The 25,243-nt window shown below is 39.9% G+C and overlaps 1 long non-coding RNA gene across 2 annotated transcripts in view; it reads left to right on the forward strand.

Moving 5' to 3' along the window:
- Nucleotides 1-25,243, forward strand: part of LOC131509960 (uncharacterized) — a 189,666-nt gene that overhangs the window by 18,475 nt on the left and 145,948 nt on the right. For both annotated transcript variants that reach the window (XR_009260829.1, XR_009260828.1), the window contains exon 3: nt 300-395. This is a non-coding gene — a long non-coding RNA (uncharacterized LOC131509960). The remainder of the gene's footprint in view (nt 1-299; nt 396-25,243) is intronic.

The following is a 25,243-nucleotide window of genomic DNA, read 5'->3' on the forward strand; positions in this document are numbered from 1 at the left end:
AATAAATGCTACATAAATGGAATTCTAATTCAATGTAATGGATCACAAAACATGGTATAAAGATGAAAGGATATTTTATTATGCATTGTAAATATGTTTTATAACAGTAATATATACTCCTGGTTTAAAAGAAATCTTTAGAAAATGGTATAAAATGAAAAGTCTCAGTGTCTAGAGGAAATCAGTTACTCATTTCTTTCATATCCTTGAAACATTTAGCACATACAACATTTTTATGCAAATGAATGCATACTTTCAAATTGTTTTTTCCCTCTTTTAATGTAAAATTTATCTTGCAGATCTCACATTGGAGCATATTTGCTTGCCTCATTATTTTCCATACGTATTACTCCATGGTATGTGAAGTGAGAGACTGTCTCATTCCAATAACTAAGGTAAGGAAGACGTTCAATTATCTTTATTTCTCTTTAGCTCAACTAGCAGATAAATAGGACGTTCAATTATCTTTATTTCTCTTTAGCTCAACTAGCAGATAAATAGGTTTCTCTTGTTTACTGCACAAGCTTCTAAATATCAGGGTCTAGGCATTTGAAACTCAAAAGCCAAATGTTCTCTACGTAGAACATTTGCATTCTGCTGTGCCATTTGTCCCTTGCTTCAAGGGACCCATTACACCAGGTGAAAAAGATAATCAGTCTTACCCCAAAATAGGTAATATTACAAAATGTTATCTCATCACATGTATATATGTCCTATTTGTGAAATATAGGTAGTAATTTCTGTTGTTCCATTGATTGCTGTTGCTGTTGTTATAAGCCACATTAACCAGCTTTGTCCATTAGCTTGAAAATTTATGGAAGAATATTGACAATAAAAGTCCTAGCTTTGGAATTCCCAGGAGAAAGTGCAAGGGAAAGTATCATTTAAATACTGATCGATAGGACAACATTTCCCCTCCGGAAAGGTTATACCACCACAATCTTGTACAGAAGTGCATACTTCTCAAAAATAGAATAAAATAAAATAAAATAAAATAAAATAAAAGTAAAGTAGTAAAATAGAATAAAATAAAATAAAAATTTCTGCTTTTCCATAGCTTTAGCCACTAGGATTTTATCACATATTTAAATTTTTTCAGTCTGTTAACTGCAAGTATTATTTCCTGATTTTCTGATTTTCCACCTTTAATTCAAAGAGAGTTTGGGGCGCCTGGGTGGCTCAGTCTGTTGAGTATCCGACTTCAGCTCAGGTCATGATCTCACCATTTGTGAGTTTGACCCATGTGTCGGGCTCTGTTCTGACAGCTCAGAGCCTGGAGCCTGCTTCAGATTCTGTGTCTCCCTCTGTCTCTCTGCCCCTCCCCAGCTCATGGTCTGTCTCTCAAAAATGAATGAACATTAAAAAAATTATTAAAAAACCAAAAACAAAAGAAATTGAACATATTCTCACATTGTTTTAGCCCTTTGCACCTTATGTTCCCTAAAATGCTTATTGACATGAAAAAGATTGTGTTAAATAATCCTAAGGTGGTTTAAATAGAATCTTTTTAAGAGTTACATATTTGTTTATTTTTGTTTCGGGAAATGGATTACATAGAATTTAATGCAACTATTTCCCAGTCTCTACTTCATTTGACAGCAAATAAATATTATATAGGGTTAAGAACAAAAGAAAAGTGAAAATGAAAAACTGAGTCACCAACACACAGCTAATAATTATGCTCTGACTGTGTTGTAATATCTCCACACTGGAAAGAAAAAGCTAGTTCTTACCAGGATGGTGTTTGTCCCAAGGGTCACATGTTAGCAGCCCTGAGAGCTAACAAAGTCAGTAAATGTCCCATGAGCATGTGTAATTATGCAAAGATCCCAGTAACTGATTAGTACAATGGATTTTGGTCTCAATGCAGGTGATTGCATAGTGTCCATTTCCCATGTCCTGTGTTGTCACTGCTTCCGAGTTTCCACTAGAGTAGATTTGGTGCCATGTAGGAACTTCAGGAGGAATAAATGAGGCCTGATTGCCAACTGCATGATTAGTTTTTCCACACCTTAATTATGTAACATCCAAAATATCTGACTTTTCAGTCTTCAGATCTTCTTCATGCCTATTTCGTATATTTCTTATTTCATACTTACTTGTATCTTACCAAAATTAGCATGCTGTCTTCCAGCTAGCAAGTGCCTTACAATATGCATAACTCCTTAGAACCACCATGCTGCCCCTTTATCTTGATAATTGCTACCATGCCCTGAAGCCATACTATGTGCCAGGCAACTCTCCTGGCTAATTGTCATCACCCCCATTTTACAAACAGAGCCGGAGGCTCAGGAAAGGCTGAACAACTTGCCCAGAGTCAAAATCCAGTAAATTCCAGAATCAGCTTTAACAGGTTCTGGGGGTTCTGATAAATTCTGCAAGGAAAAAGGAGGGAGATTTTTAACATGAGCTGGGCAATTTCTCGAATAGACTTTGCTACTTAACAGCTAGCCACACCAAGGCCTCCTGTATGTTACTTTGCCTCTGGGCAGCTAGCTGTTCCTTCAATGCTCTGACCAGTTCTGTTTAATCCTGTTTAAAAATTCTAAGGATGAGTAAGGCAGCCTGCATTACCTGACCCTCTGACAATTTTTCAAACTTGGACAAAGACACCTTAGGAGGAATAGACTAGATTCCTGATTCTCCACCCCATCTTATGGACTCATTTCCCCCATGGAAATGGTTCTGGAGGGATCATTTCTCTGCTTTCTGCTCCTTCAGTCACCCCTCACAGTCTTCAGACACTTCATCTCACCGTATTTAGCTGACTTACAGAGTGAGCTTGGAAAGGGGCTTTCCCTCAACAGGCAGAAAGAGAAAGAATGGAATTTGGGAAGAAGGGATTGAGAGACAATTAATCCTGGAAGGAGGCTCATTGGTAGTGGAGGTGTTGGAGTTAGATCTGGATAATGGAGCCCTTGAAAATATCTCAAGAACACAGGAGTTTGAGGAAAGCAATGCTCTTCAGGTAAATGTAAATTGAACAACTTTTCGGGATAGCACTTTGGCCAGATTGTCACAATCCATAGCCAGAGACCTCAGCCACTGAATTCCATGCCTCATAACTCAGCCCAAAGCAAGCCTGAAAGTCTAGCCCCTCATTATCCTTATGAAAAGTAATTTTATTTGGGGGTTTAAAACAGGGAGAGTAGCCCTCATATGACCTGGAGGCTTTAGACTGCAGTGACCGATTTAATATCCTCGTTTTGCAAAACCTAAGGTTCACGAAGGTAAAGCAGCTTGTCCAGGACAACCCAGAAAAAGAAGTATTTCTGCTTACATTATGATTTTCGACTACTATTAGAAGAACATTCCAGTTTAACATTTGTGATCCATTTAATACATAAATGTTGCAGAAAATTCAAGTGTCCCTGAGAAGCATTTTCCCGTTTGAGAGCTAACACTTCCTGAACTAAGCACAATACCGGGAGCAGTGCTATATCTGTCTGCAATATTTCACTTAATTTTTACAATATCCCTGGGAAGAAAGAAATTGTAGAAATCCCATTTTATAGCAGAGAAAACAAAAACTCAGAGATTTTAAGTACTTTGTCAGTTGCTAATATGTAGCATCTTACCCAAGTTTTCGAATTCCAAAGCTCAAGCAGGCTCATAACTTGTGTTACATGCTGAGTTGCTACACAGCATTGGCAATATTTAAAAGGAATCCAGGGCCACACCTCAGAGGGGCTTACATTTGCTGTTCCTTCTCCTGGAATGCTCTTTCTCTGATACCCACAAGGTTTAAACTTGCACTTAACTCATGTCTCTGCTCAAATGTCACCTTATCAATAGTACTTTCTGACCACTTTGTATAAAACACGCCCCCCCCCCCACCACCTACCAACACTTCTTATTCCACTTACTCTCATTTTCCTACATAGAAATTATTATCATGTGACATACCATGTTTGTACTTCTGCATTGTATGTCCCTTCGCTCAGAAATGTAGTCTCCATGAAGTCGGGAGCTGGAGTCTGTTCCCCAGATCTCCAGGACCTAGAAGAGTGCTTGCCACACAGTAGATGCACACTAAATATTCGTAGAATGAATAAGTGAGTGAGTGAGTGAATGAATGAATCAAGCAAGTACATCCCATCTCCATCACCAGTCTCAATACGATATCTATCACAGAAGCATCTGGGGAATTCCAGGCAGTGTGATTGAAAAGGTATCTGATTTTTTTTAAAAGTCCAGTTGAATAAAAGAATATTTCATTATGTCAGTGGCTGGTATTAAAGCATAGGAGGGCATAAACTTGCTCTTCAAGTACTGACAGCTGGCAGAAGAATGCTCAAGTCTGCTCTCCTTGTCTGTCCTTCTGCTCCTTCCTCCTTGCATAGCTGTGTATATTCAGGAGTCACTGGGGACACTCAATCTGAGAAATGTAGAAACAGCATTTTTTTTTTCCTTTTCGTAAGCCAAACACTTATTCCCAGTGGGTAACATTTAGCAATGAAGTGGTTTTTTTTTGATGGTAGCACTTATCAGTGTTTCAGAAATATATGGTGTAATTAAATTACTCAAAGGTTGTGCTTTAATCGGGAGCAAATTTAATGAACAATTCAAGCTGTTCATTGTTAGGAAATGGGAAGAGATTGACAGAATATTTTCATTACAGCCTCCAGAGTCATCCAGAAGAGGGTGCTAATGTTCTTTATGAAATATACCAAACACAAATACACTCACACTCTCTCCACAAAGCTTTCTTACATAACTGGTCAAGTGATACTAACTATATATATGCACTGAACGTTAAAAAGAAAATGTATACACATAGACAGCTCAAGAGTCGAAATAATTGCTTATTGATAGCACAAAAATTTCTTATTTTAAAGTTTTATTTAGAGAGAGAGCAGGGGAGAGGCAGAGAGAGAAGGAGAGAGAGAATCCCAAGCAGTCTCCGTGCTTACAGCAGGACTCGAACTCACAAATCATGACATTGTGACCTGAGCCGAGATCAGGAGTTGGATGCTAAACCAACTGAGCCACCCAGGCACCCCGATAGCACAAAAAGTTTTTAAAAGTTAGGACAGTTTATTTTCTTTAATTTTTTTTGTTTTTTTCCCATTTTTATTTAAATTCCAGTTAACATACAGTGTAATATTAGTTTCAGGTGTACAATATAGTGATTTAACACTTACATACAACACCTGGTGCTCATCCCAGCGCGTGAACTCCTTCATCTCTATCACCTAGTTAACTCATCTGCCCTCCCAACTCCCATCTGGTAACTATCAGATTGCTCTCTATAATTAAGAGTTTGCCTCTTGGTTTGCCTCTCTATTTTTTCTCCTTATGTCCGTTTGTTTTATTTCTAAAGTTTCACATATGAGTGAAATCATACGGTATTTGTCTTTCTCTGACTGACTTATTTCGCTTAGCATAATACTGTCTGACACCATCACTTTGTTGTAAGTGGCAAGATTTCATTATTTTTTATGCCTGAATAATATTCTATTACATATATACACCATTTCTTCTTTATCCATTCATCAATCAGTGGACATTTGGGCTGTTTCCATAGTTTGGCTATTGTAGCTAATGCCATTATAAGCATTGGGGTGAATGTATCCCTTTGAATTAGTGTTTTTGTATTCTTTGCGTAAATACCTAATAGTGCAATTGCTGGATTGTGGGGTAGTTCTATTTGTTTTTAAATGTTTATTTATTTATTTTGAGAGAGAGAGAGAGAGAGTGAGCATGAGTGGAGGAAGTTGCAGAGAGAGAGGGAGAGAGAGAATCCCAAGCAGGCTCCATGCTGTCAGCACAGAGCCCTATACAGGGCACAATCTCAGTTTCAAAATTAGGACAGTTTCTAAAATCTACCTCAGTTCTGGACACAGTAGTTAACAATTGACTACACTACCACCAAAAATACTTTCTATCACCAAAAATGCCCAACAGAGTTAATACTATAATATTTCATTAAACCATTAATCTCTATGAAGGCTAATAGATGAATAAAAATATTATGGCTAAAATTTAATATTATAGATAATTATATATTTAAAATGAAAGTTAACGGAGGAGTTCCGGAAGATGGCGGCGTAGGAGGACGCTGGGCTCACCGCGCGTCCTGCTAATCACTTAGATTCCACCTACACCTGCCTAAAGAACCCAGAAAACCGCCAGAGGATTAGCAGAACGGAGTCTCCGGAGCCAAGCGCAGACGAGAGGCCCACGGAAGAGGGTAGGAAGGGCGGCGAGGCGGTGCGCGCTCCACGGACTGGCGGGAGGGAGCTGGGGCGGAGGGGCGGCTCGCCGGCCAAGCAGAGCCCCCGAGTCGGGCTGGCAAAAGCGGAGGGGCCGGACGGACTGTGTTCTGACAGCAAGCGCGACTTAGCGTCTGGGAGGTCATAAGTTAACAGCTCTGCTCAGAAAGCGGGAAGGCTGGAGGACAAAGGGAGGGAGAGCTGCTGAGCCCCCGGACGGACGGCAGAGCTCAGCTTGGCGGGGAACAAAGGCGCTCGCCAGCGCCATCTCCCCCGCCCATCCCCCAGCCAAAATCCCAAAGAGAACCAGTTCCTGCCAGGGAACTTGCTCGCTCCACGCAAACACCCAACTCTGTGCTTCTGCGGAGCCAAACCTCCGGCAGCGGATCTGACTCCCTCCCGCTGCCACAGGGCCCCTCCTGAAGTGGATCACCTAAGGAGATGCGAGCTAAGCCTGCCCCTCCCGCCCCCGTGCACCTTGCCTACCCACCCCAGCTAATACGCCAGATCCCCAGCACCACAAGCCTGGCAGTGTGCAAGTAGCCCAGACGGGCCACGCCACCCCACAGTGAATCCCGCCCCTAGGAGAGGGGAAGAGAAGGCACTCACCAGTCTGACTGTGGCCCCAGCGGTGGGCTGGGGGCAGACATCAGGTCGGACTGCGGCCCCGCCCACCAACTCCAGTTATACACCACAGCACGGGGGAAGTGCCCTGCGGGTCCTCACCGCTCCAGGGACTATCCAAAATGACCAAACGGAAGAATTCCCCTCAGAAGAATCTCCAGGAAATAACAACAGCTAATGAACTGATCAAAAAGGATTTAAATAATATAACAGAAAGTGAATTTAGAATAATAGTCATAAAATTAATCGCTGGGCTTGAAAACAGTATACAGGACAGCAGAGAATCTCTTGCTACAGAGATCAAGGGACTAAGGAACAGTCACGAGGAGCTGAAAAACGCTTTAAACGAAATGCAAAACAAAATGGAAACCACCACGGCTCGGATTGAAGAGGCAGAGGAGAGAATAGGTGAACTAGAAGATAAAGTTATGGAGAAAGAGGAAGCTGAGAGAAAGAGAGATAAAAAAATCCAGGAGTATGAGGGGAAAATTAGAGAACTAAGTGATACACTAAAAAGAAATAATATACGCATAATTGGTATCCCAGAGGAGGAAGAGAGAGGGAAAGGTGCTGAAGGGGTACTTGAAGAAATTATAGCTGAGAACTTCCCTGAACTGGGGAAGGAAAAAGGCATTGAAATCCAAGAGGCACAGAGAACTCCCTTCAGACGTAACTTGAATCGATCTTCTGCACGACATATCATAGTGAAACTGGCAAAATACAAGGATAAAGAGAAAATTCTGAAAGCAGCAAGGGATAAACGTGCCCTCACATATAAAGGGAGACCTATAAGACTCGTGACTGATCTCTCCTTTGAAACTTGGCAGGCCAGAAAGGCTTGGCACGATATCTTCAGTGTGCTAAACAGAAAAAATATGCAGCCGAGAATCCTTTATCCAGCAAGTCTGTCATTTAGAATAGAAGGAGAGATAAAGGTCTTCCCAAACAAACAAAAACTGAAGGAATTTGTCACCACGAAACCAGCCCTACAAGAGATCCTAAGGGGGATCCTGTGAGACAAAGTACCAGAGACATCACTACAAGCATAAAACATACAGACATCACAATGACTCTAAACCCGTATCTTTCTATAATAACACTGAATGTAAATGGATTAAATGCGCCAACCAAAAGACATAGGGTATCAGAATGGATAAAAAAACAAGACCCATCTATTTGCTGTCTACAAGAGACTCATTTGAGATCTGAGGACACCTTTAGATTGAGAGTGAGGGGATGGAGAACTATTTATCATGCTACTGGAAGCCAAAAGAAAGCTGGAGTAGCCATACTTATATCAGACAAACTAGACTTTAAATTAAAGGCTGTAACAAGAGAAGAAGAAGGGCATTATATAATAATTACAGGGTCTATCCATCAGGAAGAGCTAACAATTATAAATGTCTATGCGCCAAATACCGGAGCCCCCAGATATATAAAACAGTTACTCATAAACATAAGCAACCTTATTGATAAGAATGTGGTCATTGCAGGGGACTTTAACACCCCACTTACAGAAATGGATAGATCATCTAGACACACAGTCAATAAAGAAACAAGGGCCCTGAATGATACATTGGATCAGATGGACTTGACAGATATATTTAGAACTCTGCATCCCAAAGCAACAGAATATACTTTCTTCTCGAGTGCACATGGAACATTCTCCAAGATAGATCATATACTGGGTCACAAAACAGCCCTTCATAAGTTTACAAGAATTGAAATTATACCATGCATACTTTCAGACCACAATGCTATGAAGCTTGAAATCAACCACAGGAAAAAGTCTGGAAAACCTCCAAAAGCATGGAGGTTAAAGAACACCCTACTAACGAATGAGTGGGTCAACCAGGCAATTAGAGAAGAAATTAAAAAATATATGGAAACAAACGAAAATGAAAATACAACAATCCAAACTCTTTGGGACGCAGCGAAGGCAGTCCTGAGAGGAAAATACATTGCAATCCAGGCCTATCTCAAGAAACAAGAAAAATCCCAAATACAAAATCTAACAGCACACCTAAAGGAAATAGAAGCAGAACAGCAAAGGCAGCCTAAACCCAGCAGAAGAAGAGAAATCATAAAGATCAGAGCAGAAATAAACAATATAGAATCTAAAAAAACTGTAGAGCAGATCAACGAAACCAAGAGTTGGTTTTTTGAAAAAATAAACAAAATTGACAAACCTCTAGCCAGGCTTCTCAAAAAGAAAAGGGAGATGACCCAAATAGATAAAATCATGAATGAAAATGGAATGATTACAACCAATCCCTCAGAGATACAAACAATTATCAGGGAATACTATGAAAAATTATATGCCAACAAATTGGACAACCTTGAAGAAATGGACAAATTCCTAAACACCCACACTCTTCCAAAACTCAATCAGGAGGAAATAGAAAGCTTGAACAGACCCATAACCAGTGAAGAAATTGAATCGGTTATCAAAAATCTCCCAACAAATAAGAGTCCAGGACCAGATGGCTTCCCAGGGGAGTTCTACCAGACGTTTAAAGCAGAGATAATACCTATCCTTCTCAAGCTATTCCAAGAAATAGAAAGGGAAGGAAAACTTCCAGACTCATTCTATGAAGCCAGTATTACTTTGATTCCTAAACCAGACAGAGACCCAGTAAAAAAAGAGAACTACAGGCCAATATCTCTGATGAATATGGATGCAAAAATTCTCAATAAGATACTAGCAAATCGAATTCAACAGCATATAAAAAGAATTATTCACCATGATCAAGTGGGATTCATTCCTGGGATGCAGGGCTGGTTCAACATTCGCAAATCGATCAACGTGATACATCACATTAACAAAAAAAAAGAGAAGAACCATATGATCCTGTCAATCGATGCAGAAAAGGCCTTTGACAAAATCCAGCACCCTTTCTTAATAAAAACCCTTGAGAAAGTCGGGATAGAAGGAACATACTTAAAGATCATAAAAGCCATTTATGAAAAGCCCACAGCTAACATCATCCTCAATGGGGAAAAACTGAGAGCTTTTTCCCTGAGATCAGGAACACGACAGGGATGCCCACTCTCACCGCTGTTGTTTAATATAGTGCTGGAAGTTCTAGCATCAGCAATCAGACAACAAAAGGAAATCAAAAGCATCAAAATTGGCAAAGATGAAGTCAAGCTTGCGCTTTTTGCAGATGACATGATATTATACATGGAAAATCCGATAGACTCCACCAAAAGTCTGCTAGAACTGATACATGAATTCAGCAAAGTTGCAGGATACAAAATCAATGTACAGAAATCAGTTGCATTCTTATACACTAACAATGAAGCAACAGAAAGACAAATAAAGAAACTGATCCCATTCACAATTGCACCAAGAAGCATAAAATACCTAGGAATAAATCTAACCAAAGATGTAAAAGATCTGTATGCTGAAAACTATAGAAAGCTTATGCAGGTAATTGAAGAAGATATAAAGAAATGGAAAGACATTCCCTGCTCATGGATTGGAAGAATAAATATTGTCAAAATGTCAATACTACCCAAAGCTATCTACACATTCAATGCAATCCCAATCAAAATTGCACCAGCATTCTTCTTGAAACTAGAACAAGCAATCCTAAAATTCATATGGAACCACAAAAGGCCCCGAATAGCCAAAGTAATTTTGAAGAAGAAGACCAAAGCAGGAGGCATCACAATCCCAGACTTTAGCCTCTACTACAAAGCTGTCATCATCAAGACAGCATGGTATTGGCATAAAAACAGACACATAGACCAATGGAATCGAATAGAAACCCCAGAAGTAGACCCACAAACGTATGGCCAACTCATTTTTGACAAAGCAGGAAAGAACATCCAATGGAAAAAAGACAGTCTCTTTAACAAATGGTGCTGGGAGAACTGGACAGCAACATTCAGAAGGTTGAAACTAGACCACTTTCTCACACCATTCACAAAAATAAACTCAAAATGGATAAAGGACCTGAATGTGAGACAGGAAACCATCAAAACCTTAGAGGAGAAAGCAGAAAGAGACCTCTCTGACCTCAGCCGTAGCAATCTCTTACTCGGCACATCCCCAAAGGCAAGGGAATTAAAAGCAAAAGTGAATTACTGGGACCTTATGAAGATAAAAAGCTTCTGCACAGCAAAGGAAACAACCAACAAAACTAAAAGGCAACCAACGGAATGGGGAAAAGATATTTGCAAATGACACATCGGACAAAGGGCTAGTATCCAAAATCTATAAAGAGCTCACCAAACTCCACACCCGAAAAACAAATAACCCAGTGAAGAAATGGGCAGAAAACATGAATAGACACTTCTCTAAAGAAGACATCCGGATGGCCAACAGGCACATGAAAAGATGTTCAACGTCGCTCCTCATCAGGGAAATACAAATCAAAACCACACTCAGATACCACCTCACGCCAGTCAGAGTGGCCAAAATGAAGAAATCAGGAGACTATAGATGCTGGAGAGGATGTGGAGAGACGGGAACCCTCTTACACTGTTGGTGGGAATGCAAATTGGTGCAGCCGCTCTGGAAAGCAGTGTGGAGGTTCCTCAGAAAATTAAAAATAGACCTACCCTATGACCCAGCAATAGCACTGCTAGGAATTTATCCAAGGGATACAGGAGTACTGATGCATAAGGGCACTTGTACCCCAATGTTTATAGCAGCACTCTCAACAATAGCCAAATTATGGAAAGAGCCTAAATGTCCATCAACTGATGAATGGATAAAGAAATTGTGGTTTATATACACAATGGAATACTACGTGGCAATGAGAAAAAATGAAATATGGCCTTTTGTAGCAACGTGGATGGAACTGGAGAGTGTGATGCTAAGTGAAATAAGCCATACAGAGAAAGACAGATACCATATGGTTTCACTCTTATGTGGATCCTGAGAAACGTAACAGAAACCCATGGGGGAGGGGAAGGGAAAAAAAAAAAAAAAAAGAGGTTAGAGTGGGAGAGAGCCAAAGCATAAGAGACTGTTAAAAACTGAGAACAAACTGAGGGTTGATGGGGGGTGGGAGGGAGGGCAGGGTGGGTGATGGGTATTGAGGAGGGCACCTTTTGGGATGAGCACTGGGTGTTGTATGGAAACCAATTTGACAGTAAATTTCATATATTAAAAAAATAAATAAATAAATAAATAAATAAATAAATAAATAAATAAAAATAAAGTAAAAAAAAAATAATAAAATGAAAGTTAACAAACACTCTTCATTTGATCAATAGCATATTCTTCTTTCAGATGCTTTTCTTTTGATGGTAGATAAAGATGACTAGTAGTTATTGCTTAACTATAATTCAGGAAAAATTATATAGATTCTGGTTATCTACATCAGATGAAAACAGATTTAACATTGACATCTTTTCTGGTTCACTTGGTCAAAAATAAGATTTCAGAGAAGATGAAGTTTCTGTGAACTAAGTAAGTAATTCTCAAAATTCTTTTCTGCTTGTGCTTTACAGATAGAAGTTGAAGATAGCCAGGGCAAAAACGCCTTTCACTTATGTTTAAAACGTGCCCTAATTTTTTTTCCTTATCCTAGGTTTTCTGAGCTGCTGTCTTTACAGTTCAAGCAATTTGTATTTTGATTATTTCTATGACGTGAAGCAGTGGCAAACTGTGAATTTTCTGTGGGCAAAACAAATGCAAATAAGAAGCTTTCTAGGTCTGCCTAAATGAGTTACTTAGAATACAAATAAGAAAATCCATGCTGAAAGACCGCTAAAGCTATTTTTACATTCGTCTATTAGCTTCTGGGCAGAGTAGCTTTGAGAGGACGTAGGCATTGCAAAAAAGCTCGATAGATAGATGGTCTTAAGTAAAGTTCGAGCTTGTAGAACAGGACTCTGACTGGAAAGAAGCACTGCCTTTGCATGAAAGAGGGGTCAGCTCAGTCATTGCCACACAAAACGTACCTGCCGCTTTCAGGCCTACGTTGACTAGCAAACTGAAGTGGGGGAACTCAGGCAGACGGAAGAGTTGGAGAACCATGCATCCTCTGCCTGTTGTGTGCATTGCGGGATGCTACATTTCCTGTGCTCTCTTGCCGTCTGTCTAGATGGGTTTCACTAATGGAAGGCTCTAGTGGAAGCCTGGAGAGCTAGGGAAGGATAAAAGCCAGGATATCCCCCACTGCTCCTGGCTCTGTTTCAGGTGGCAATGCCGAGAGTTGCTGCAATACCAGTGTGGCTCCAGTTCCTAGAGGATGTCGCTCCCTTCGATGATCTCAGTTCCCATTAGACAGGCCCACCAGGTGACCCTGACTCCTAAACTCTGGTATAGCCACCTCCTGCTTTTGTCACTCCAGCCCTAGGTGAGTGGGAGCCACCTTGCTTTTGCTAAACGTAAGGTTGCTTCATAGCGCTCTTTGGTTCTTTAGCTCTTCCATCATAATAAGCAATTCCTCGTACTGGATTTTTTGTGTGTTTGAAATACTTAAAGGGCTCTTGTTTTACTGATACAGAAGACCATCTTTTGTGCTGTAGAAATATTTGGAAAGGAATCACTGTGCCAGTTTAACCTGCATATTTTATTTTGCAGCTTCTTTAACTCAGTCTGGTTTGGCATTGAAAAACCAAGATTTGGTTAAAAACTATCTGCTCTACCAGTTTCTGCTGTGCTCACCACACACATAATGACCACATACATAACTCTGAGGAATTTATGACAATGTGACATGTCTGGAGTGGCTATTTTTAACACATATTCTGTATTATTATTCAACTCTTTAAATGTTTATGGATTATTAAATGCATCTATCAGGAAAGAAATAAACAACCCCCCAGCTTCATTCCTGATGAGGAGACCTCTGGATAGAATTATGTCTCACCATTTTGAATACATCATTCCATTGTCTTTTATCCATTATTCCATATCTATTTGTGAAATGGGGTTAGCAACAGCATCTTTCCCATCAAACTGCTGTGAACATTAAGTAAGAGAGTAAGAGATACTTAAAACCATGTCCAGGGGTGCCTGGGTGGCTCAGTCAGTTGAACATCTGACTCTTGACTTCAGCTCAGGTCATGATCTCAGGGTTGTAGGATTAAGCTCTGCCTGGGCCTTCTCAAGATTCTCTCTCACTCGACCCCTCTCCCCCACACATGAGCTCTCTCTCTCTCAAATAAAATTCAAACAAACAAACAAAAAACAATGTCCATCCCACATCAGTCACTGAGTAAATATTAGCTATTATGCTGACTATAAGTCTTTGTCTATATAATTGTTTTTCCTTCGTAGGAATATGTATTTTAATCTCTAGTAGCATTTAAGAATTTTGCTTCTGTGTAATATTCTGCAGTTTTGCTACAATGATTCTTTTAGATATGAATTTGTTTTTAGCTGTTCTATTTAGGTCCTCGGGTGATCCTTAAATCTTAGGATTGATGACTTTTTTTTCAATTCTGGAAAATTCTCAGCCATTTTCTTTTGTAACATCAGGTCTCCCATGTTCATTTAATTTTATCTTAGAATTCCTGTCAGACATAGTTTAGACCCTGTCTTCCTATTTTCCATGACTCAACTTCTCTTACTTCTCTGTTACACATTCTGGGTCATTTCCTTAGATCTATGTTCCAATATATACGGTATTTTTTTCCTGTGTATTTGTTTTGTTGTTTAGTTAATTGCTTTTTTTAAATTGTAGTAAGTTATGATTTTCATTTTAAGATTTTCATTGTATTCTTTTCCATTTTCCATATCTGTTCTTTTTTAATACTGTTTTGTGCTTGCCTTATCCTTTCTATTTTCTCTTTACCTATTTAAATATTTTAAAAATAATCATTTTAGGGGTGCCTGGGTGGCTCAGTCAGTTGAGTGGCCAACTTCAGCTCAGGTCATGATCTCGCGGTCTGTGAGCTCGAGCCCCGCGTCAGGCTCTGTGCTGACAGCTCAGAGCCTGGAGCCTGTTTCAGATTCTGTGTCTCTCTCTCTCTGACCCTCCCCCGTTCATGCTCTGTCTCTCTCTGTCTCAAAAATAAATAAACATTGAAAAAAAATTTAAAAATAACCATTTTAAAGTCCCTTTCAGATGATTTTCTATTTCTTGTTCTTAATGTGTAAATTCTTCTTTTTGTTGTACCATCTAACACTCCATCCCAGTAATTCACTCCCTCCTGTGGTTTGAATCTTCAACTGAGAGCCCATCTTCGGCTGAGACTGATTTCTGTGGCATTACGGGTTTCCTGAGCTATGAAAATAACCCTGTTGGGGGATATTGGCTTTGCCTTTTCTGAGAGTTCATGGTTTCACTCTTTCTGGGTCCATTTCTTAAAATTAATTAATTAATTTTTAAATTTACATCCAAGTTAGCATATAGTGCAACAATGATTTCAGGAGTGGATTCCTTAATGTCCCTTACCCATGTAGCCCATCTCCCTGCCCCCCCCCACCACAACCCCTCCAACAACCCTTTGTTCTCTATATTTAAGAGTTTCTTATGTTTTGTCCCCCTCCCTGTTTTTGTATTATTTTTGCTTCCCTTCCCTTATGTTCATCTGTTTTGTTTCTTAAATTCCTCATACGAGTGAAGTCATATGATATTTGTCTTTCTCTCACTAATTTTGCTTAGCATAATAACCTCTAGTTCCATCCATGTGGTTGCAAATGGCAAGATTTCATTCTTTTTGATGGTCAAGTAATACTCCATTGTAAATATATACCACATCTTCTTTATCCATTCATCCATACATGGACATTTGGGCCATTTCTATACTTTGGCTATTGTCAATAGTGCTGCTAAAACATTGGGGTGCATGTGCCCCTCTGAAACAGCACGCCTGTATCCCTTGGGTAAATATCTAGTAATGCAGTTGCTGGGTTGTAGGGTAGTTCTATTTTTAATTTTTTTAGTAACCTCCATTCTGTTTTCCAGTGGCTGCACCAGCTTGCATTCCCACCAACAACGCAAAAGAGATCCTCTTTCTCCGCATCCTCGCCAACATCTGTTGTTGCCTGAGTTGTTAATGTTTGCCATTCTGACAGGTGTGAGGTGGTATCTCATTGTGGTTTTGATTTGTATTTCCCTGATGATGAGTGATGTTGAGCATCTTTTCATGTGTCAGTTGGCCCTCTGGATGTCTTCTTTAGAGAAGTGTCTATTCATGTCTTCTGCCCATTTCTTCACTGGATTATTTGCTTTTGGGTGCTTAGTTTGATAAGTTCTTTATAGATTTTGGATACTAACCCCTTTATCTGATATGTCATTTGCAACCCATTCCATTGGTTGCCTTTTAGTTTTGCTGATTGTTTCCTTCACTGTGCAGAAGCTTTTTATTTTGATGAGGTCCCAGTAGTTCATTTTTGCTTTTGTTTCTCTTGCCTATGGAGACACATTGAGTAAGAAGTTGCTGAGGCTAAAGTCAAAGAGGTTTTTGCCTGCTCTCTCCTCGAGGATCTTGATGGCTTCCTGTCTTAATGTTTAGGTCTTTCATCCATTTTGAGTTTATTTTTGTGTATGGTGTAAGAAAGTGTCCCAGGTTCATTTTTCTGCATGTCGCTGTCCAGTTTTCCCAGCATCATTTGCTGAAGAGACTGTCTTTTATTTCATTGGATATTCTTTCCTACTTTGTCAAAGATTAGTTGGCCTTGTTTGTGGGTCCATTTCTGGGTTCTCTGTTCTGTTCCATTGATCTGAGTGTCTCTTTTTTGTGCCAGTATCATACTGTCTTGATGATTACAGCTTTATAAAGCAGCTTGCAATCTGGGATTGTGATGCCTCCAGCTTTGGTTTTCTTTTTCAAGAATGCTTTTTCTATTCAGGATCTATTCTGGTTCCATACAAATTTTAGGATTGTTTGTTCTAGCTCCATGAAGAATGCAGGTGTTATTTTGATAAGGATTGCTCTGGGTCAATTTTTATGTTGATTTCTCCATTAGGAGCTTTTGCTGCCTACTGTTGGTGTGAATTTGGACCTGCTCATTCACATGATGGTGGGCCTGCATTTGGGGAGGTTATTTTTTCTATCTCAACCCTAGATATACAAGAAGCTTCTTTGCTGCTTTCCCCACCTGGCAGAGGCGGAGTCTTCCCTGTGACTCATGGCTTATTGTAGGTATCTCAACTCTAGTTCCATGAATGAATAGGGCCTCTGTCCTAGACTGCCTTCTCTGCGCTGGTGTCCAAACACCCATATCCAGCTATTAGAACCTGTATCTGCTTCTTATAATACTCAAATATATTTTAACCTAACATCCTTCCCACCTCTCTGATCTGAATTTGCTTTGCAAACTCTCAAAATGAGTATTTTCTTCTTGTGGTTTTAAACTTGCATATATATTCACATATCTTTTATTTTCTTACATAATATTTTATGAGTTCATTCTAATTAAGGGTTCTAATTACGGGTGCCCTTTCCTCAGTTTTATTCCACATATTGACCATGGTGAAAGAAATTTTACTTAATAATTATAGAAAGATTCTTGCAAAGAGTATAGTGTATGCACTCTCAGAAACATCTGGAAGGGGATGTAGTATAACCCATTACCAGAAAGAAAGTTATATGATTCTTAGATGATCATGAATCCACAAGGAGTTCATGAAATGATGCAAAATATTTCTTTTTCCATCAGATTATTTATTCATTTGGTATGCTTTTTGGCTGAGATAACATAAAATTCAACTATAATTGGCTTAACCAATAGGAAAGAATTATTTTCTGATCTATCCAGAAGCTACAAATAGAGCCTTTTCAGAGTTGGTTAACTGAGTGGCTAACCCTCATTTTTGTTCCAGTTCAAATTCCTCATGAAATCTCTTAGCTTCTCCTCATGGTTATGAGATTACTGTGGCAGTTCCAGGCATGTCAACCTTAATATATATCCAGATGTAGGAAAGGGGATAATAAAATTTCTTTCTTCCTTAGGCCTCTATTTTTGACAGGAAGAATTTCCAGAAGTCCTAAGGGTGTAACCCTCATATATCATTGATTAAAAATATGTCATATGCCCACACTCAAACCAATGATCAGGAAGGGAAATAGAATTACCACAAATGGCAAAGATCAAGTTAGACTCATTCTGGGGTTGGTAATGAGTCCAGGCTTCCCTGAAATGCTAGGTTACCCAATGACTGAACAATATAAGGAATCTATGACCTTGGAGAGCAGGAAATAGCTGTGGGACAAAGTCTGATCACTCAGAGACAGTGTTAGGAGAGAACCTGGAGGTCCATTCTCTGGGGTCCTTTACTCCTCTGTTTGCCATCCCTCTTTCCTTTTCCAACCCCAGCCCCTGGTAAAGCACAAGTAATCTTGGAGGCCACCATTATTTCTGTGTCTCTCCTGTAAGAGTGAACGTGGATCCTGATAGTTGGTACCTCCTTGCAGCCTGTGAAAAGCCTACATTAAAAAAAAAATCTTCATACTGAACCACCGCTGAGATAAATAGGGGCCATACTCATCACTGTCCTGTTTTAGAAACTTGGTCTATCTGAAGTCCCGTGGCATTGTTGAGAGGTGCGTGCATGGGCATAATTAGATGGGAGCAGTATAAAATATTACAGCATAGTGGAATGTTGTCACCACAGGGCAGTTAGTTCGTGATGTGCTCGTATGAATTGAATAGGGTTTCCTCCTGGTACAGACTGGAGTCCCAAAGGGCAAAGGCTGTGTGGGTAACTGGCAGTGACTCCAAGACATTGTGGATCATAGACAATGTTTGTTGCATTGTTCTTTCCGTTGTTTCACTCACCGGGCATGTCATGAGTTATGGGACAGTGCCTTCTTGGACAAGTATCCCAAGGTGAGGTCACTCGTATTTGTCAGTCATGTCATTTATTTCCCCACCTGCAGACACACCTCCGCACTGTCTTTATAACCTCCACACAAAAGATTCGTCTCCTCTTTTATTTCCTTCTAGACTTCAGAAGACCATACATCCAGAGCACAAATCAGAAGCCACAAGAAAATCTGTGTCTCTTTTCATGAATGCAGGGAAAACTGCCTTAAACATTTTCTAGATGGTGAGGGAAAACATTTGCTTTTTCTGTCAGAGTGTAGATTGTGGAGGTGACTGTTCTGCTCAGATGGATGAGTGCTGTGAATACAGGAAAAAAGCACTAATGAACATTTTTATCTTCACAAATAAATTCTTCTCTTGTCAATATTGATTGCTTTGCATGTTATGGATGTAATGTGTTTTATATATATATTTTTTTTATTTAAAAAATTTTTTTAACGTTTATTTATTTTTGAGAGAGAGAGAGACAGAGCATGAACGGGGGGTGGGGGGGTCAGAGAGAGAGGGAGCACAGAATCTGAAACAGACTCCAGGCTCTGAGCTGTCAGCACAGAGTCCGACGCGGGGCTCGAACTCACGGACCGTGAGATTATGACCTGAGCTGAAGTCGGACGCTCAACCGACTGAGCCACCCAGGCGCCCCTGTGTTTTATATATTTTTTAAAAAACTCAAAAAAGAAATTTATGAAGAGTGAGGAGATAAAATACAAAGGGAGAGAAGGAGTGCAGTAGGTCAGACATTTGCCCCATCTCACGCATGACCCCAGCCTAATTAACCTGAATTTCCTTAGCTCAACAGGGATATAAAAAATAAGATAATCAAGGACCTAAGTCCATCTCATAACCTTCTTCTATCTCATAAGTCTTTTAAGCATCAAACAGTTGCTTGACAATGGTAGAACAGGTGCATGACACCTGTCACACTTCCCCTGTCAAGGGGGAGCTAAGGTGGGTTTTGAAGGAATAGCGTCAGAGCGTTAAATGTGAATGTCCGCACAGACACACGTGGAGGTCGCATCTGCAAAGAGAGCTGGAAACCAGTACCACAGTTCATACTCCACGTACAAGAGCCTGTACCTTACAGCCTAATTAACGGTCATCCCCATAGGAAGCTGGAGTTTGTGTCATGTTATTCTTTAAAACAGTACTGCTCATTCTTGGTTTTGATCCAGCCTAAATATCTTCATTCCACTTTAATTTTTTTAAAGTTCAAAGTAAATGAAATATTGTGATTAAAAACAAAGCAGTGATAATTTTAGAATCTGTTCTTTTTTAAAAATTTGTTTATGGTTTATTTTTGAGAGAGAGAGACAGACAAAGAGAGAGAGACAGAGACAGAGTGTGAGCAGGGGAGGGGCAGAGAGAGAGGGAGACACAGAATGTGAAACAGGCTCCAGGCTCTGAGCCATCAGCATAGAGCCCAATGTGGGGCTCCAACCCATGAACCATGAGATCATGACGTGAGCTGAAGTCGGATGCTTAACTGACTGAGCCACCCGGGCACCCCTAGAATCTGTTCTTTAAAGAAAATACAACTTCCTCCAAAATGAGTGTACTGAATTACCCTCAACCACACTTCACAATTTGCTGCTTTGAAATAACTTCCTCACATAGCTATCTGAAATTATGCCTTTAAGGCTAATCTGTTTTGTTTCACTTTGATCTGTATTAAATACAAATAACCTCTAAGAATGTTGAAACATAGAAGCCCCATCAGTCATTTAAATTAATTGAATTACCATCAAATCTCTTCTTACTTTAAATTTTTTTTTTCAACGTTTTTTTAAAATTTATTTTGGGACAGAGAGAGACAGAGCATGAACGGGGGAGGGTCAGAGAGAGAGGGAGACACAGAATCGGAAACAGGCTCCAGGCTCCGAGCCATCAGCCCAGAGCCTGACGCAGGGCTCGAACTCACGGACCGCGAGATCGTGACCTGGCTGAAGTCGGAGGCTTAACCGACTGCGCCACCCAGGCGCCCCAAATCTCTTCTTACTTTAAACCACAGTATTAATTTAATAGCACTAGAAAACCACTGATGCTGTCACCTCTGTTTTACAGCTCCCTTTGTGTTTAACCTAACACGAAGCCTGTTCCATTTTGTGTGTCTTCATTCCCTGCCACCGGTTTTTCATTTGTTTGAAAGTCACTCCAAAATTATCCCTCAGCAGATGGGAGGAGATCGGGGGGGGGGGGGGGGGGTGGGGCGGGGGCTGGAAGGATGAGGGGAACTGATGACGGAGACAGAAAAAGAGAGATTGTTGAAGGGAAAAGTAAGCCCAAACCAGTAAGGCCAATGTTGTGTCTTCTCTATGGCAGGTAGCAACGGACTCACAGAAACAAAACAAAAAAAAATTTTTTTTGGAATTACTTATTTAAACGGGAATCTCTTTAAAAGGAAAAGACATTGGGGTGCCCGGGTGGCTCAGTCGTTTAAGCATCCAACTTCAGCTCACGTCATGATCTTGCAGTTCCTGGGTTTGAGCCCGCATCAGGCTCTCTCACAGCTCAGAGTCTAGAGTCTACTTTGGATTCTGCATTTCCCTCTCTCTCTGCCCTTCTCCCACTCATGCTCACTAGTGCTCTTTCTCTCTCTCTCTCTCTCATAAATAAATATTTAAAAAATAAATAAAATGAAAGGAAAAGAGATTGACTTCTGGTCAGGACAAGATGGTGTAGGTGAGTTCCTTCTTGCTCTTCCTCACTAGGCACAAATATTAAACCTGGACATGAGGCAGGGGGCAACAAAGGAGAAGGCTAAAAGGTTGTAAGAGGAAAGTGAGATGGTTTCCCTAGGACTTAAGGAACAAAATAGTGGCAGGCTTTCACCCAAAAGGGGCAGATGACTAGGACTCATCATTGACCAACCCCTGACCTAACAAAAGAAGGCAGCCTCGTAGACTCCTTCTTCCCCCAGATAGAAAAAGAGTCCTGCTGGCAACATCAGGCAAACCCAAGTCCACTGGCAAGGAGGGTCCCCTGGGAACCCCACCAAAAATAAGCAGCCCTTTTCTGCCGAGTCTCAGACTCTTCAGCCTTCCCTGAGCCACTCGAGGCCTTAGGCAGCACAGCAGGAGTTAGTGGGAGTTTGAGGAGGATCATACAAACCAAGCAGACCAAAAGTAACACCACAAAGTCTGTGAAAATTAAACTACCATGAAACCACAGCCCACAAAAGTAGGCCAAGACCTATAAATTAAACCCGAACAGGTATTTAAAAAGAAAGATTTAAATAGGATGTAGAGTCTCTTAATATAATAAATAAAGTGTCCACAATACATTGTGAAATCACCCATCATACACAAAAGAAAAATCACAACTTGGAGAGAAGGCAGTCCACAGATGCCAACATCCACAAACATAAATCAGATGTTAGAATTATCTCACAAGGGTTTCAAAGCAGCCATCATAAAAATGCTTCAGTAATCAATTATAAATTTACTTGAAAGAAGTGAAAAAAATAGCAAACTTCAGCAGAGTAATCAAATTGATTATTTTTTAAAAGCGGAAACTAGTGGGGCGCCTGGGTGGCTTGGTCGGTGAAGCGTCCGACTTCGGCTCAGGTCATGATCTCACGATCCGTGAGTTCGAGCCCCGCGTTGGGCTCTGTGCTGACAGCTCAGAACCTGGAGCCTGTTTCAGACTCTGTGTCTCCCTCTCTCTCTGCCCCTCCCCTGTTCATGCTCTGTCTCTCTCTGTCTCAAAAATAAATAAACGTTAAAAAAAAAAAAGCGGAAACTAGAGATCTCAAAAATACAACAACACTAATAAATCAGTCACTGGACAGGCTCAAGAATAAAGTTGGCAGAGGATAGAACTGATAAACCTGAGGACACAAAAGTAGAATTTAGCCAATCTAAGGGTTTTTTTAAAATTTTTATTTATTTTTGAGAGACAGAGCAGAGCATGAGCAGGGGAGGGGGCAGAGAGAGAGGGAGACACAGAATGTGAAGCAGGCTCCAGGCTCTGAGCTGTCAGCCCAGAGCCCGACATGGGGCTCGAACTCACAAACTGTGAGATCCTGACCTGAGCTGAAGTCAGACGTTTAACCGACTGAGCCACCAAGGCACCCTAGAATTGAGCTGGTCTAAATAAGAGAGAAAATAGACTGAGAAACGTGAACAGAACATCAGGAATTTGTGAAACAATAGCAAAAATACAAAACAACAACAAAAAACAAAAACAAAAGAAAAAACCCCAAGCCAACCCATATATCACCATATCAACAAGTTAAAGGAATTGTATGATCATATCAACTGACACAGAAAAAGCATTTGACAAAATCCAAAACTGATTCATAAGAAACACTCTCAGCATTTAGGAGTAGAAGGGAATTAACTTGATAAAGAGCATCTACAAAAAAAAATCCACAGCTAACATCGTGTTTATTGGTGAAATACCAAATGCTTTTCCCCTAATATCAGGAATAAAGCAAATGCCTATGCTCACCACTCCTATTGAATGTAATATTGGAAAGTCTAGCTACCAGGGTAAAGCAAGGTAAAGAAGTAAAATGCCTAAAGATCAGGAAAGGAAGAAATAAAACAATCTCTATTGCAGGTGACAGGATTGTTTAAATAAAAACTCCCAAAAACCTACAAAATACTTCTAGAATTGATAAGTGAGTTTAGCACGCTTTCAGGTTATAAGATCAACATGTACAAATCAATTACATTTCTATATATTAACAATTAACATGGGGAAATTTAAATTTAAAGCACAATACCATTGCAGTCACTCCAAATAAAATTAAATACTTAGATATACACTTAACACAACCATGTATGGGATCTATATGCTGAAAATTACAGAATGCTAACGAAAGGAATGAAAGAAGACTTAAATGGAAAGACATACCCTGTTCAGGAATTGGAAAACTGAACATAGTGAAGATGTCAGTTTTTCCCATGTTGACCTACAGACAATTCTGTCAAAATTCCAGCAAGGTTTTTGTAAACACAGACAAGTTGATTGTAATATTTATATACATGGTCCCTAGAATACTTAAAGCAATTAGACCCAAAAAAAAAAAAAAAAGAGATGGGAGACATTACTCTTCTCAGTATTAAGAATTACTGTATAGCTGCAGTAATCGGAACAGTGTTGTGTTGGCAGAGGGATAGAGGCGTAGGTCAATGGAACAGAGTGGAGAGTCCAAATACAAAATCAAACACCCAGCTAATTATTGATGAAGATGAAAAAACAATTCAGTGGAAAAGAGACAGCTTTTTCAACAAATGGCACCAGAACAATTGGATATCCATAGTCTAAAAATAAATTTTGGGGTGCCTGGATGGCTCAGTCACTTAAGCGTCTGACTCTTGATTTCTGCTTGGGTCATGATGGTTCATAGATTCAAGCCCTGCATCGGGCTCTGAGCTGACAGTGTGGAGCCTGCATGGGATTCTCTCTCTCCCTTTCTCTCAGCCCCCCTCCCCCTCCCCCCCCCCCAGTTCTCACATGCATGCTCTCTTTCTCTCTCTCTCTCTCTCAAAATAAAATAAATATACTAAAAAAATTTTTTTTCAAAAGGAACTTCAGATTAATATGCCTTATAAAAAACGTAACTCAAAATGGATGACGGACCGAAATATAGTACATAAAACTATGAAACTTTTAGAAAAAAATATGAGAAAATCTTCAGGGTCTAGATTTTATAGACTTTAACACCAAAAAGCATGATTGGTAAAAGGAAAAATCAGTAGATTTGACCTCATCAAAATTAAAAACCTGTGCTCTGTGAAAAAGCCCATATGAAGAGAATGAAAAGACAAGCTAAGCTACACATTGGGAGAAAATATTTGCAAACCACATATAACAAAAGACTAGTATTTAGCATATAAAGATCTCTTAATACAAAATTTTAGAAATGGAGAAGTAGTTGACAGGGTTTAGGGGTAGAGGGAGCATCTAGGGGAAAAGAGAGAGGTGAGTGTGGTTTTAAAAAGGAAACATGATGAATATTTGTGATGTTGGAAGTGTTTAGTATCTCGATTGATGGTAGACACGGATGAGTGTACTTTGACAAAGAGGATCTACATAGGTTATAAAATTGTAACGAACTTAGTACGCACATATATGCATTTATAAGCACATACAAATGGGTACAAGAATAACTGGAGAAATCTGAATAAGATCAGTGGATTGTATCAATGTCAATATCGGGACCGAGGTATTACTTATAGTTTTGCAGACTTCCTCCATTGGGTGGAACTAGGCAAAGTATACAAGATTGCTCAGTATTATTTCTTACAATCACATGTGAATCTACAATTATCTCAGTAAAACTGCATTAAGGAAATAGCCTCTCACTATCACATTAATACTTGAAGTCTTTACTATCACATGTAACTGTCTCCCGTAACGTACAAAACAGCATCTTTACTAGAAACAACCAGATTGGCCCAGGCCAACTGGCTCAGAGCAGAATGTACTGAACTCTGTTAAGAATCCTTGACTACAGTCAAGTCAGCGTTTGAATAGATAATGAAAAATATATTTTAGAGCTTAGAATGTCCGCTTCTCTCTTCTAACAGTGTCACAGAGGGGCAACTCCAGAGTATCTACAGAGCTGGGGTTTCTTAGAGGAAACTCTTGTTCATTTTTTAAATTGGGGAGAGCTAATCTACAACCAGAATGTGATTCCTTTTCTTCCATGTTGACC

This window comes from Neofelis nebulosa, chromosome 4 (assembly GCF_028018385.1).
Source record: "Neofelis nebulosa isolate mNeoNeb1 chromosome 4, mNeoNeb1.pri, whole genome shotgun sequence".
Classification (NCBI taxonomy): domain Eukaryota; kingdom Metazoa; phylum Chordata; class Mammalia; order Carnivora; family Felidae; genus Neofelis; species Neofelis nebulosa.